Consider the following 12,328-nt stretch of genomic DNA (forward strand, 5'->3'; position numbering starts at 1 on the left):
AAATTACCTATTATCAGTGAACACAACGTTCATGGGGGCCCTAGGGTTACCGATAATGCGTGAACATACCCTTCACTGAAGCACTAAGATTATCTATTATCCATGAACATACCCTTCATGTGAGCCCTGGGATTACCTATTATCAATGAACAGAACCTTCATGCGAGCCCTAGGATTACCTATTATCAGTGAACAGAACCTTCATGGGAGCCTTAGAATTACCTTTTATCAGTGAACAGAACCTTCATGGAAGCCATAAAATGGCTTATTATCAGTGAACAGAACTTTCATAGGAGCCCTAGGATTACCTATTATCAGTGACGAGAACCTCCATGAGAGACCCAAAATTACCTATTATCAGTGCACATACCGTTCATGGGAGCCATAGAATTAAATATTATCAGTGAACAGACTGTTCATGGAAGCCCTAATATTACCTAGTATCATTGAACAAAACCATCAAGGAAGTCCTAAGATTACCTATTATCAACGAACAGAACCTTCATGCGAGCCCTAGGATTAACTATTATAATTGAGCTGAACTATCAAGGAATCCCTAAGATTACCTATGATCAGTGAACAGAACCTTCATGGGACCCCTAAAATTACCTATTATCAGTGAACAAAACCATCAAGGAAGTCCTAAAATTACCTATTATCAGTAAACAGAACCTTCATGGGAGCCCTAGGATTAGCTATTGTCAGTGAACAGAACCTTCAAGGAAGCCCTAAGATTACTTATTATCAATGAACCGAACCTTCATGGAAGCCCTAAGATGATCTTTTATCAGTGAACAGAAGCTTCATGTGAGCCCTAAAATGACTTGTTATCAGTGAACAGTCTTCATGGAAGCCCTAGGATTACCTATTATCACTGAACAGAACCTTCATGGGAGCCCTAGGATTACCTTTTATCAGGAAACAGAATCTTCCTGGAAGCCCACAGATTACCTATTATCAGTGAACAGTAGCTTGAAGGAAGCCATAAGATTTTCTATTATCAGTAAACAGACCCTTCATGGGAGCCCTAGGATTTCCTATTATCAATTAACAGAACCATCAAGGAAGCCCTAAGACAACCTATTATCAATGAACCAAACCTTCATGGAAGCCCTAAGATGATCTTTTATCAGTGAACAGAAGCTTCATGTGAGCCCTAAAATGACCTGTTATCAGTGAACAGTCTTCATGGAAGCCCTAGGATTACCTATTATCACTGAACAGAACCTTCATGGGAGCCCTAGGATTACCTATTATCAGTGAACAGAATCTTTCTGGAAGCCCACAGATTACCTATTATCAGTGAACAGTAGCTTGAAGGAAGCCATAAGATTTTCTATTATCAGTAAACAGACCCTTCATGGGAGCCCTAGGATTTCCTATTATCAATGAACAGAACCATGAAGGAAGCTTTAAGATTACCTATTATAAGTGAACGGAATCTTCATGAGAGCACTAAGAATACGTATTATCCGTAAACAGAACCTCAACAACAGAACCTACATGGGAGTTCTATGAGTACCTATTATCAGTAAACAGAACTTACATGGGAGCCCTGGGAACACCTATTATCAGTGAACAGAACCTTCATGGAAGCCCTAAAATGATCTATTATCAGTGAACAGAACCTTCATGGGAGCTCTACGATGACCTATTATCAGTGAACAGATCCTTCATGGAAGCCCTAGGATTACCTATTATCAGTGAACAGAACCTTCATGAGAGCCCTAGGATTACCTATTATTAGTGAACAGAACCTTCAAGGAAGCCGTAAAATTAACTATTATTAGTGACAGAAACTTCATGCGAGCCCTACGATTACCTTTAATCAGTGGACAGAACCTTCAAGGAATCCCTAAAATGACCTACTATCAGTGAACAGAACCTTCATGAGAGCCCTAGGATGACCTATTATCAGTAAACAGAACCTACATGGGAGCCCTAGGATTACCTATTATCAGTGAACAGAACCTTCAAGGAAGCCATAAGATTACCTATTATCAGTGACCAGAACCTTCATGGGAGCCCTAGGATTACCTTTCATCAGTGAACAGACCCTTCAGGGGAGTCCTAGGATTTTCTATTATTAGTGAACAGAACCTTCATGGGAGCCCTAAGAAGATTACCTATTGCCAGTGAACAGAACCATCAAGGGAGCCTGAAGATTATCTATTATCATTGAACAGAATCTTCAAGGAAGCCCTAAGATTACCTATGATCCGTGACCAGAACCTTCATGGGAGCCATAGGACTACCTTTCATCAGTGAACAGATGCTTCATGGGAGCCCTAGAATTTCCTATTATTAATGGACAGAACCATCAAGTGAGCCCTAGGATTACCTATTATTAGAGAACATGACCTTCAAGGAAGCCGTAAGATTAACGATTATCAGAGACCAGAACCTTCATGGGAGCCCTACGAATACCTATGAGCAGTGGACAGATCTTTCAAGGAAGCCCTAAGATTACCTACTATCCGTGAACAGAACCTTCACGAGAGCCCTAAAATGGCCTATTGTCAGTGAACAGAGGCTTCATGGAAGTCCTAGGATTACCTATAATCAGTGAAAAGACGCTTCACGGAAGTCCTGAAATGGTCTATTGTCAGTGAACAGAAAATTCATGGGGGCCCTAGGATTACCTATTATAATTAAGCAGAACTATCAAGGAATCCCTAAGATTAACTATTATCAGTGAATAGTACCTTCATGGGAGCCCTAAAATGACCTATTATCAGTCAACACAACGTTTATGGGGGCTCTAGGGTTACCTATTATCAGTGAACATACCCTTCACGGAAGCCCTAAGATTACCTATTATCAGTGAACATACTCTTCATGTGAGCCCTATGATTACCTATTATCAACGAACAGAACCTTCACGTGAGCCCTAAAATGGCCTATTATCAGTGAACAGAGCCTTCATGGAAGCCCTATGATTACCTATTATCAGTGAACAGTAGGTTGAAGGAAGCCATAAGATTTTCTATTATCAGTGAACAAAACCTTGAAGGAAGCCCTAAAATTACCTATTATCAGTGACCAGAACCTTCATGGGATCCCTAGGATTACCTTTTAACAGTGAACAGACCTTTCCAGGGAGCCCTAAAATGGCCTATTATCAGTGAACAGAACCTCCATGGGGGCCCTATGATTAACTATTATAATTGAGCTGAACTATCAAGGAATCCCTAAGATTACCTATTATCAGTAAACAGAACCTACATGGGAGCCCTAAAATTACCTATTATCAGTGAACACAACGTTCATGGGGGCCCTAGGGTTACCTATAATGCGTCAACATACCCTTCACTGAAGCCCTAAGATTACCTATTATCCATGAACATACCCTTCATGTGAGCCCTGGGATTACCTATTATCAACAAACAGAACCTTCATGCGGGTCCTAGGATTACCTATTATCAGTGAGCACAACGTTCATGGGGGCCCTAGGGTTACCTATAATGTGTGAACATACCCTTCACTGAAGCCCTAAGTTTACCTATTATCTGTGAACATACCCTTCATGTGAGCCCTGGGATTACCTATTATCAACGAACAGAACCTTCATGCGAGCCCTAGGATTACCTATTATCAGTGAACAGAACCTTCATGGGAGCCTTAGAATTACCTTTTATCAGTGAACAGAACCTTCATGGAAGCCATAAAATGGCTTATTATCAGTGAACAGAACTTTCATAGGAGCCCTAGGATTACCTATTATCAGTGAAGAGAACCTCCATGAGAGACCCAAAATTACCTATTATCAGTGCACATACCGTTCATGGGAGCCGTAGAATTACCTATTATCAGTGAACAGAATCTTCCTGGAAGCCCACAGATTACCTATTATCAGTGAACAGTAGCTTGAAGGAAGCCATAAGATTTTCTATTATCAGTAAACAGACCCTTCATGGGAGCCCTAGGATTTTCTATTATCAATGAACAGAACCATCAAGGAAGCTTTAAGATTACCTATTATAAGTGAACGGAACCTTCATGAGAGCACTAAGAATACGTATTATCCCTAAACAGAACCTCAACAACAGAACCTACATGGGAGTTCTATGAGTACCTATTATCAGTAAACAGAACCTACATGGGAGCCCTGGGAATACCTATTATCAGTGAACAGAGCCTTCATGGAAGCCCTAAAATGATCTATTATCAGTGAACAGAACCTTCATGGGAGCTCTACGATGACCTATTATCAGTGAACAGATCCTTCATGGAAGCCCTAGGATTACCTATTATCAGTGAACAGAACCTTCATGAGAGCCCTAGGATTACCTATTATTAGTGAACAGAACCTTCAAGGAAGCCGTAAGATTAACTATTATCAGTGACAGAACCTTCATGCGAGCCCTACGATTACCTTTAATCAGTGGACAGAACCTTCAAGGAAGCCCTAAGATGACCTACTATCAGTGAACAGAACCTTCATGAGAGCCCTAGGATGACCTATTATCAGTAAACAGAACCTACATGGGAGTCCTAGGATTACCTATTATCAGTGAACAGAACCTTCAAGGAAGCCATAACATTACCTATTATCAGTGACCAGAACCTTCATGGGAGCCCTAGGATTACCTTTCATCAGTGAACAGACCCTTCACGGGAGCCCTATGATTTTTTATTATTAGTGAATAGAACCTTCATGGAAGCCCTAAGAAGATTACTAATTGCCAGTGAACAGAACCATCAAGGGAGCCTGAAGATTATCTATTATCATTGAACAGAATCTTCAAGGAAGCCCTTAGATTACCTATGATCCGTGACCAGAACCTTCATGGGAGCCGTAGGATTACCTTTCATCAGTGAACCGATGCTTCATTAATAATAGGATTTCCTATTATTAATGAACAGAACCATCAAGTGAGCCCTAGGATTACCTATTATTAGAGAACATGACCTTCAAGGAAGCCGTAAGATTAACGATTATCGGAGACCAGAACCTTCATGGGAGCCCTACGAATACCTACTATCAGTGAACAGAACCTTCACGAGAGCCCTAAAATGGCCTATTATCAGTGAACAGAGGCTTCATGGAAGTCCTAGGATTACCTATTATCAGTGAAAAGACGCTTCACGGAACCCCTGATATGGCCTATTATCAGTGAACAGAACATTCATGGGGGCCCTAGGATTACCTATTATAATTAAGCAGAACTATCAAGGAATCGCTAAGATTAACTATTATCAGTGAACAGTACCTTCATGGGAGCCATAAAATGACCTATTATCAGTCAACACAACGTTCATGGGGGCTCTAGGGTTACCTATAATCAGTGAACATACCCTTCACGGAAGCCCTAAGATTACCTATTATCAGTGAACATACCCTTCATGTGAGCCCTAGGATTACCTATTATCAACTAACAGAACCTTCACGTGAGCCCTAAGATGGCCTATTATCAGTGAACAGAGCCTTCATGGAAGCCCTATGATTGCCTATTATCAGTGAACAGTAGGTTAAAGGAAGCCATACGATTTTCTATTATCAGTGAACAAAACCTTGAAGGAAGCCCTAAAATTACCTATTATCAGTGACCAGAACCTTCATGGGATCCCTAGGATTACCTTTTAACAGTGAACAGACCTTTCAAGGGAGCCCTAAAATGGCCTAATATCAGTGAACAGAACCTTTTTGGGGGCCCTAGGATTAACTATTATAATTGGGCTGAACTATCAAGGAATCCCTAAGATTATCTATTATCAGTGAACAGAACCTTCATGGGAGCCCTATAATTACCTATTATCAGTGAACACAACGTTCATGGGGGCCCTAGGGTTACCTATAATGCGTGAACATACCCTTCACTGAAGCCCTAAGATTACCTATTATCCGTGAACATACCCTTCATGTGAGCCCTGGGATTACCTATCATCAACGAACAGAACCTTTATGCGAGCCCTAGGATTACCTATTATCAGTGAACAGAACCTTCATGGGAGCCTTAGAATTACCTTTTATCAGTGAACAGAACCTTCATGGAAGCCATAAAATGGCTTATTATCAGTGAACAGAACTTTCATAGGAGCCCTAGGATTACCTATTATGAGCGAAGAGAATCTCCATGAAAGACCCAAAATTACCTATTATCAGTGCACATACCGTTCATGGGAGCCCTAGAATTACATATTATCAGTGAACAGACCGTTCATGGAAGCCCTAAGATTACCTATTATCATTGAACAAAACCATCAAGGAAGCCATGAGATTTTCTATTATCAGTAAAGAGACCCTTTATGGGAGCCCTAGGATTTCCTATTATCAATGAACAGAACCATCAAGGAAGCTTTAAGATTACCTATTATAAGTGAACGGAACCTTCATGAGAGCACTAAGAATTCGTATTATCCGTAAACAGATCCTCAACAACAGAACCTACATGGGAGTTCTATGAGTACCTATTATCAGTAAACAGAACCTACATGGGAGCCCTGTGAATATCTATAAACAGTGAACAGAACCTTTATGGAAGCCCTAAAGTGATCTATTATCAGTGAACAGAACCTTCATGGGAGCTCTATGTTGACCTATTATCAGTGAACAGATCCTTCCTGGAAGCCCTAGGATTACCTATTATCAGTGAACAGAATCTTCATGAGAGCCCTAGGATTACCTATTATTAGTGAACAGAACCTTCAAGGAAGCCGTAAGATTAACTATTATCAGTGACAGAACCTTCATGCGAGCCCTACGGTTTCCTTTAATCAGTGGACAGAACCTTCAAGGAAGCCCTAAGGTGACCTACTATCAGTGAACAGAACCTTCATGAGAGCCCTAAGATGACCTATTATCAGTAAACAGAACATACATGGGAGCCCTAGGATTACCTATTATCAGTGAACAGAACCTTCAAGGAAGCCATAAGATTACCTATTATCAGTGACCAGAACCTTCATTGTAGCCCTAGGATTACCTTTCATCAGTGAACAGACCCTTCACGGGAGCCCTAGGATTTTCTATTATTAGTGAACAGAACCTTCATGGGAGCCCTAAGAAGATTACCTATTGTCAGTGAAGAGAACCATCAAGGGAGCCTGAAGATTATCTATTATCATTGAACAGAATCTTCAAGGAAGCCCTAAGATTACCTATGATCCGTGACCAGAACCTTCATGGGAGCCCTAAGATTACCTTTCATCAGTGAACAGACGCTTCATGGGAGCCCTAGGATTTCCTATTATTAATGAACATAACCATCAAGTGAGCCCTAAGATTACCTATTATTAGTGAACATGACCTTCAAGGAAGCCGTAAGATTAACGATTATCAGAGACCAGAACCTTCATGGGAGCCCTACCAATACCTATGAGAGGTAACCAGAACCTTCACGAGAGCCCTAAAATGGCCTATTATCAGGGAACAGAGGCTTCATGGAAGTCCTAGGATTACCTATTATCAGTGAAAAGACGCTTCACGGAAGCCCTGATATGGCCTATTATCAGTGAACAGAACATTCATGGGGACCCTAGGATTACCTATTATAATTAAGCAGAACTATCAAGGAATCCCTAAGATTACCTATTATCAGTGAACGGAACCTTCATGAGAGCACTAAGAATTCGTATTATCCGTAAACAGATCCTCAACAACAGAACCTACATGGGAGTTCTATGAGTACCTATTATCAGTAAACAGAACCTACATGGGAGCCCTGTGAATATCTATTAACAGTGAACAGAACCTTTATGGAAGCCCTAAAGTGATCTATTATCAGTGAACAGAACCTTCATTGGAGCTCTATGTTGACCTATTATCAGTGAACAGATCCTTCCTGGAAGCCCTAGGATTACCTATTATCAGTGAACAGAATCTTCATGAGAGCCCTAGGATTACCTATTATTAGTGAACAGAACCTTCAAGGAAGCCGTAAGATTAACTATTATCAGTGACAGAACCTTCATGCGAGCCCTACGGTTTCCTTTAATCAGTGGACAGAACCTTCAAGGAAGCCCTAAGGTGACCTACTATCAGTGAACAGAACCTTCATGAGAGCCCTAAGATGACCTATTATCAGTAAACAGAACATACATGGGAGCCCTAGGATTACCTATTATCAGTGAACAGAACCTTCAAGGAAGCCATAAGATTACCTATTATCAGTGACCAGAACCTTCATTGTAGCCCTAGGATTACCTTTCATCAGTGAACAGACCCTTCACGGGAGCCCTAGGATTTTCTATTATTAGTGAACAGAACCTTCATGGGAGCCCTAAGAAGATTACCTATTGTCAGTGAAGAGAACCATCAAGGGAGCCTGAAGATTATCTATTATCATTGAACAGAATCTTCAAGGAAGCCCTAAGATTACCTATGATCCGTGACCAGAACCTTCATGGGAGCCCTAAGATTACCTTTCATCAGTGAACAGACGCTTCATGGGAGCCCTAGGATTTCCTATTATTAATGAACATAACCATCAAGTGAGCCCTAAGATTACCTATTATTAGTGAACATGACCTTCAAGGAAGCCGTAAGATTAACGATTATAAGATACCAGAACCTTCATGGGAGCCCTACCAATACCTATGAGAGGTAACCAGAACCTTCACGAGAGCCCTAAAATGGCCTATTATCAGGGAACAGAGGCTTCATGGAAGTCCTAGGATTACCTATTATCAGTGAAAAGACGCTTCACGGAAGCCCTGATATGGCCTATTATCAGTGAACAGAACATTCATGGGGACCCTAGGATTACCTATTATAATTAAGCAGAACTATCAAGGAATCCCTAAGATTACCTATTATCAGTGAACAGTACCTTCATGGGAGCCCTAAAATGACCTATTATCAGTCAACACAACGTTCATTGGGGCTCTAGGCTTACCTATTATCAGTGAACATACCCTTCACGGAAGCCCTAAGATTACCTATTATCAGTGAACATACCCTTCATGTGCGCCCTAGGATTACCTATATCAACGAACAGAACCTTCATGGGAGCCCTAGGATTACCTATTATCAGTGAACAGGACCTTCATGGGAGCCTTAGAATTACCTTTTATCAGTGAACAGAACCTTCATATAAGCCCTAAATTGGCTTATTATCAGTGAACAGAACTGTCATAGGAGCCCTAGGATTACCTATTATCAGTGAAGAGAACCTCCATGGGAGCCCCAAAATGACCTATTTTCACTGCACATACCTTTCATGGGACCCCTAGTATTACATATTATCAGTGAACAGATTGTTCATGGGAGCCCTAGCATTACCTATTAACAGTGAACAGAACCATCAAGGACGCCCTAAGAATACCTATTATCAGTGAACAGAATCTTCAAGGAAGCCCTAAGATTACCTTTTATCAGTAAACAGAACCTACATGAGAACCCTAGGAATACCTAATATCAGTAAACAGAACCTACATGTGAGCCCTAGGATTACCAATTATCAGTACACAGAACCTACATGGGAACCTTAGGAATGCCTAATGTCATTGAACAGAACGTTCATGGAAGCCCTAAGATGATCAATTATCAGTGAACAGAGCCTTCATGGGTGCTCTACGATTGCCTATTATCAGTGGACAAAACCTTTATGGAAGTCGTACGATTACCTATTATCTGTGAACAGAACCTTCATGGGAGCCCTAAGATTGCCTATTATCAGTGAACACAGCCTTCATGGAAGCCCCAGGATTACCTATTATCAGTGAATAGAACCTTCATGGGAGCCCTAAGAAGATTACCTCTTATCACTGAACAGAACCTTCATGGGTGTCCTAGGATTACCTATTATAAGTGAACAAAACCTTCCAGGGAGCCCTAAGAGTAGCTATTATCAGTGAACAGACCCTTCATGGGAGTCCTAGGATTTCTTATTATCAATGAACAGAACCATCAAGGAAGCCTTAAGTTTACCTATTATTAGTGAACGGAACCTACATGAGAGCACTAAGATTACTTATTATCCGAAAACAGAACTTACATGGGAGCCGTAGGAGTACCTATTATCAGTAAACAGAACCTACATGGGAGCCCTGGGAATACCTATTATCAGTAAACAGAACCTTCATGGAATCCCTAAAATGATCTATTATCAGTGAACAGAACCTTCATGGGATCCCTACGATGACCTATTATCAGTGAACAGAGCCTTCATGGGAGCCCTAGGATTACCTATTATCAGTGAACAGAACCTTCATGAGAGCCCTAAGATTACATATTATTAGTTAACAGAACCTTCAAGGAATCCGTAAGATTAACTATTATCAGTGACAGAACCTTCATGCGAGCCCTACGAGTACCTATTATCAGTGGACAGAACGTTCAAGGAAGCCCTAAGATGACCTACTATCAGTGAACAGAACCTTCATGAGAGCCCTAGGATGACCTATTATCAGTAAACAGAACCTACATGGAAGCCCTAGGATTACCTATTATCAGTGAACAGAACCTTCAAGGAAGCCATAAGATTACCTATTATCAGTGACCAGAACCTTCCTGGGCGCCCTAGGATTACCTTTCATCAGTGAACAGACCCTTCACGGGAGCCCTAGGATTTCCTATTATCAGTGAACAGAACCATCAAGGAAGCCCTAAGATTATCTATTATCAGTGAACAGAATCTTCAAGGAAGCCCTAAAATTACCTATGATCAGTGACGAGAACCATCATGTGAGCCCTAAGGTTACCTATTATTAGTGAACATAACCTTCAAGGAAGCCGTAAAACTAACTATTATCAGTGACCAGAACCTTCATGGGAGCCCTACGATTACCTATGAGCAGTGAACAGATCCTTCAAGGAAGCCCTAAGATTACCTACTATCAGTGAACAGAACCTTCATGAGAGCCCAAAAATGGCCTATTATCAGTGAACAGAGCCTTCATGGAAGCCCTATGATTACCTATTATCAGTGAACAGTAGCTTGAGGGAAGCCATCATATTTTCTATTATCAGTGAACAAAACCTTGAAGGAAGCCCTAAAATTACCTATTATCAGTGATCAGAACCTTCATGGGAGCCCTAAAATTACCTATTATCAGTGAGCTGAACCTTCATTGGAGCCCTAGGATTACCTTTTAACAGTGAACAGACCTTTCATGGGAACCCAACGAGATTACCTATTATCAGTGTACAGAACCTTCATGGGAGCCCTAAAATGACCTATTATCAGTGAACACAACGTTCATGGGTGCCCTAGGGTTACCTATTACCAGTGAACATACCCTTCACTGAAGCCCTGAGATTACCTATTATCCGTGAACATACCCTTCATGTGAGCCCTAGGATTACCCATGAACAGTGGACAGATCCATCAAGGAAGCCCTAAGATTACCTACTATCAGTGAACAGAACCTTAACGTGAGCCCTAAGATGGCCTATTATCAGTGAACAGAGCCTTCATGGAAGCCCTATGATTACCGATTATCAGTGAACAGTAGCTTGAATGAAGCCATAAGATTTTCTATTATCAGTGAACAAAACCTTGAAGGAAGCCCTAAAATTACCTATTATCAGTGACCAGAACCTTCATGGGAGCACTAGGATTACCTTTTAACAGTGAACAGACCTTTCAAGGGAGCCCTAATATGGCCTATTATCAGTGAACAGAACCTTCATGGGGGCCCTAGGATTAACTATTATAATTGAGCTGAACTATCAAGGAATCCCTAAGATTGCCTATTATCAGTGAGCAGAACCTTCATGGGAGCCCTAAAATGGCTTATGAGCAGTGAACAGAACTTTAATAGGAGCCCTAGAATTACAGATTATCAGTGAACAGACCGTACATGGAAGCCCTAAGATTACCTATTATCAGTGAACAAACCCTTCATGGGAGCCCTAATATTACCTATTATCATTGAATAAAACCATCAAGCAAGTCCTAAGATTACCTATTATCAGTGAACAGACCCTTCATGGGAGCCCTAGGATTACCAATTATCAGTGAATAGAACCATCAAGGATGCCCTAAGAATACCTATTATCAGTGAACATAACCTTCAAGGAAGCCCTAAGATTACCTATTATCAATGAACCGAACCTTCATGGGAGCCCTAAGAAGATTACCTATTATCACTGAACAGAACCTTGATGGGGGCCCTAGGATTACCTATTATCAGTGAACAGAATCTTCCTGGAAGCCCAAAGATTACCTATTATCAGTGAACAGTAGCTTGAAGGAAGCCATAACATTTTCTATTGTTAGTAAACAGACCCTTCATGGGAGCACTAGGATTTCCTTTTATCAATGAACAGAACCATCAAGGAAGCTTTAAGATTACCTATTATAAGTGAACAGAACCTTCATGAGAGCACTAAGAATACATATTACCCGTAAACAGAACCTCAACAACAGAACCTACATGGGAG

Source organism: Ambystoma mexicanum, chromosome 4q (genome assembly GCF_040938575.1).
Source record: "Ambystoma mexicanum isolate Mex_15411 chromosome 4q, UKY_AmexF1_1, whole genome shotgun sequence".
Classification (NCBI taxonomy): Eukaryota; Metazoa; Chordata; class Amphibia; order Caudata; family Ambystomatidae; genus Ambystoma; species Ambystoma mexicanum.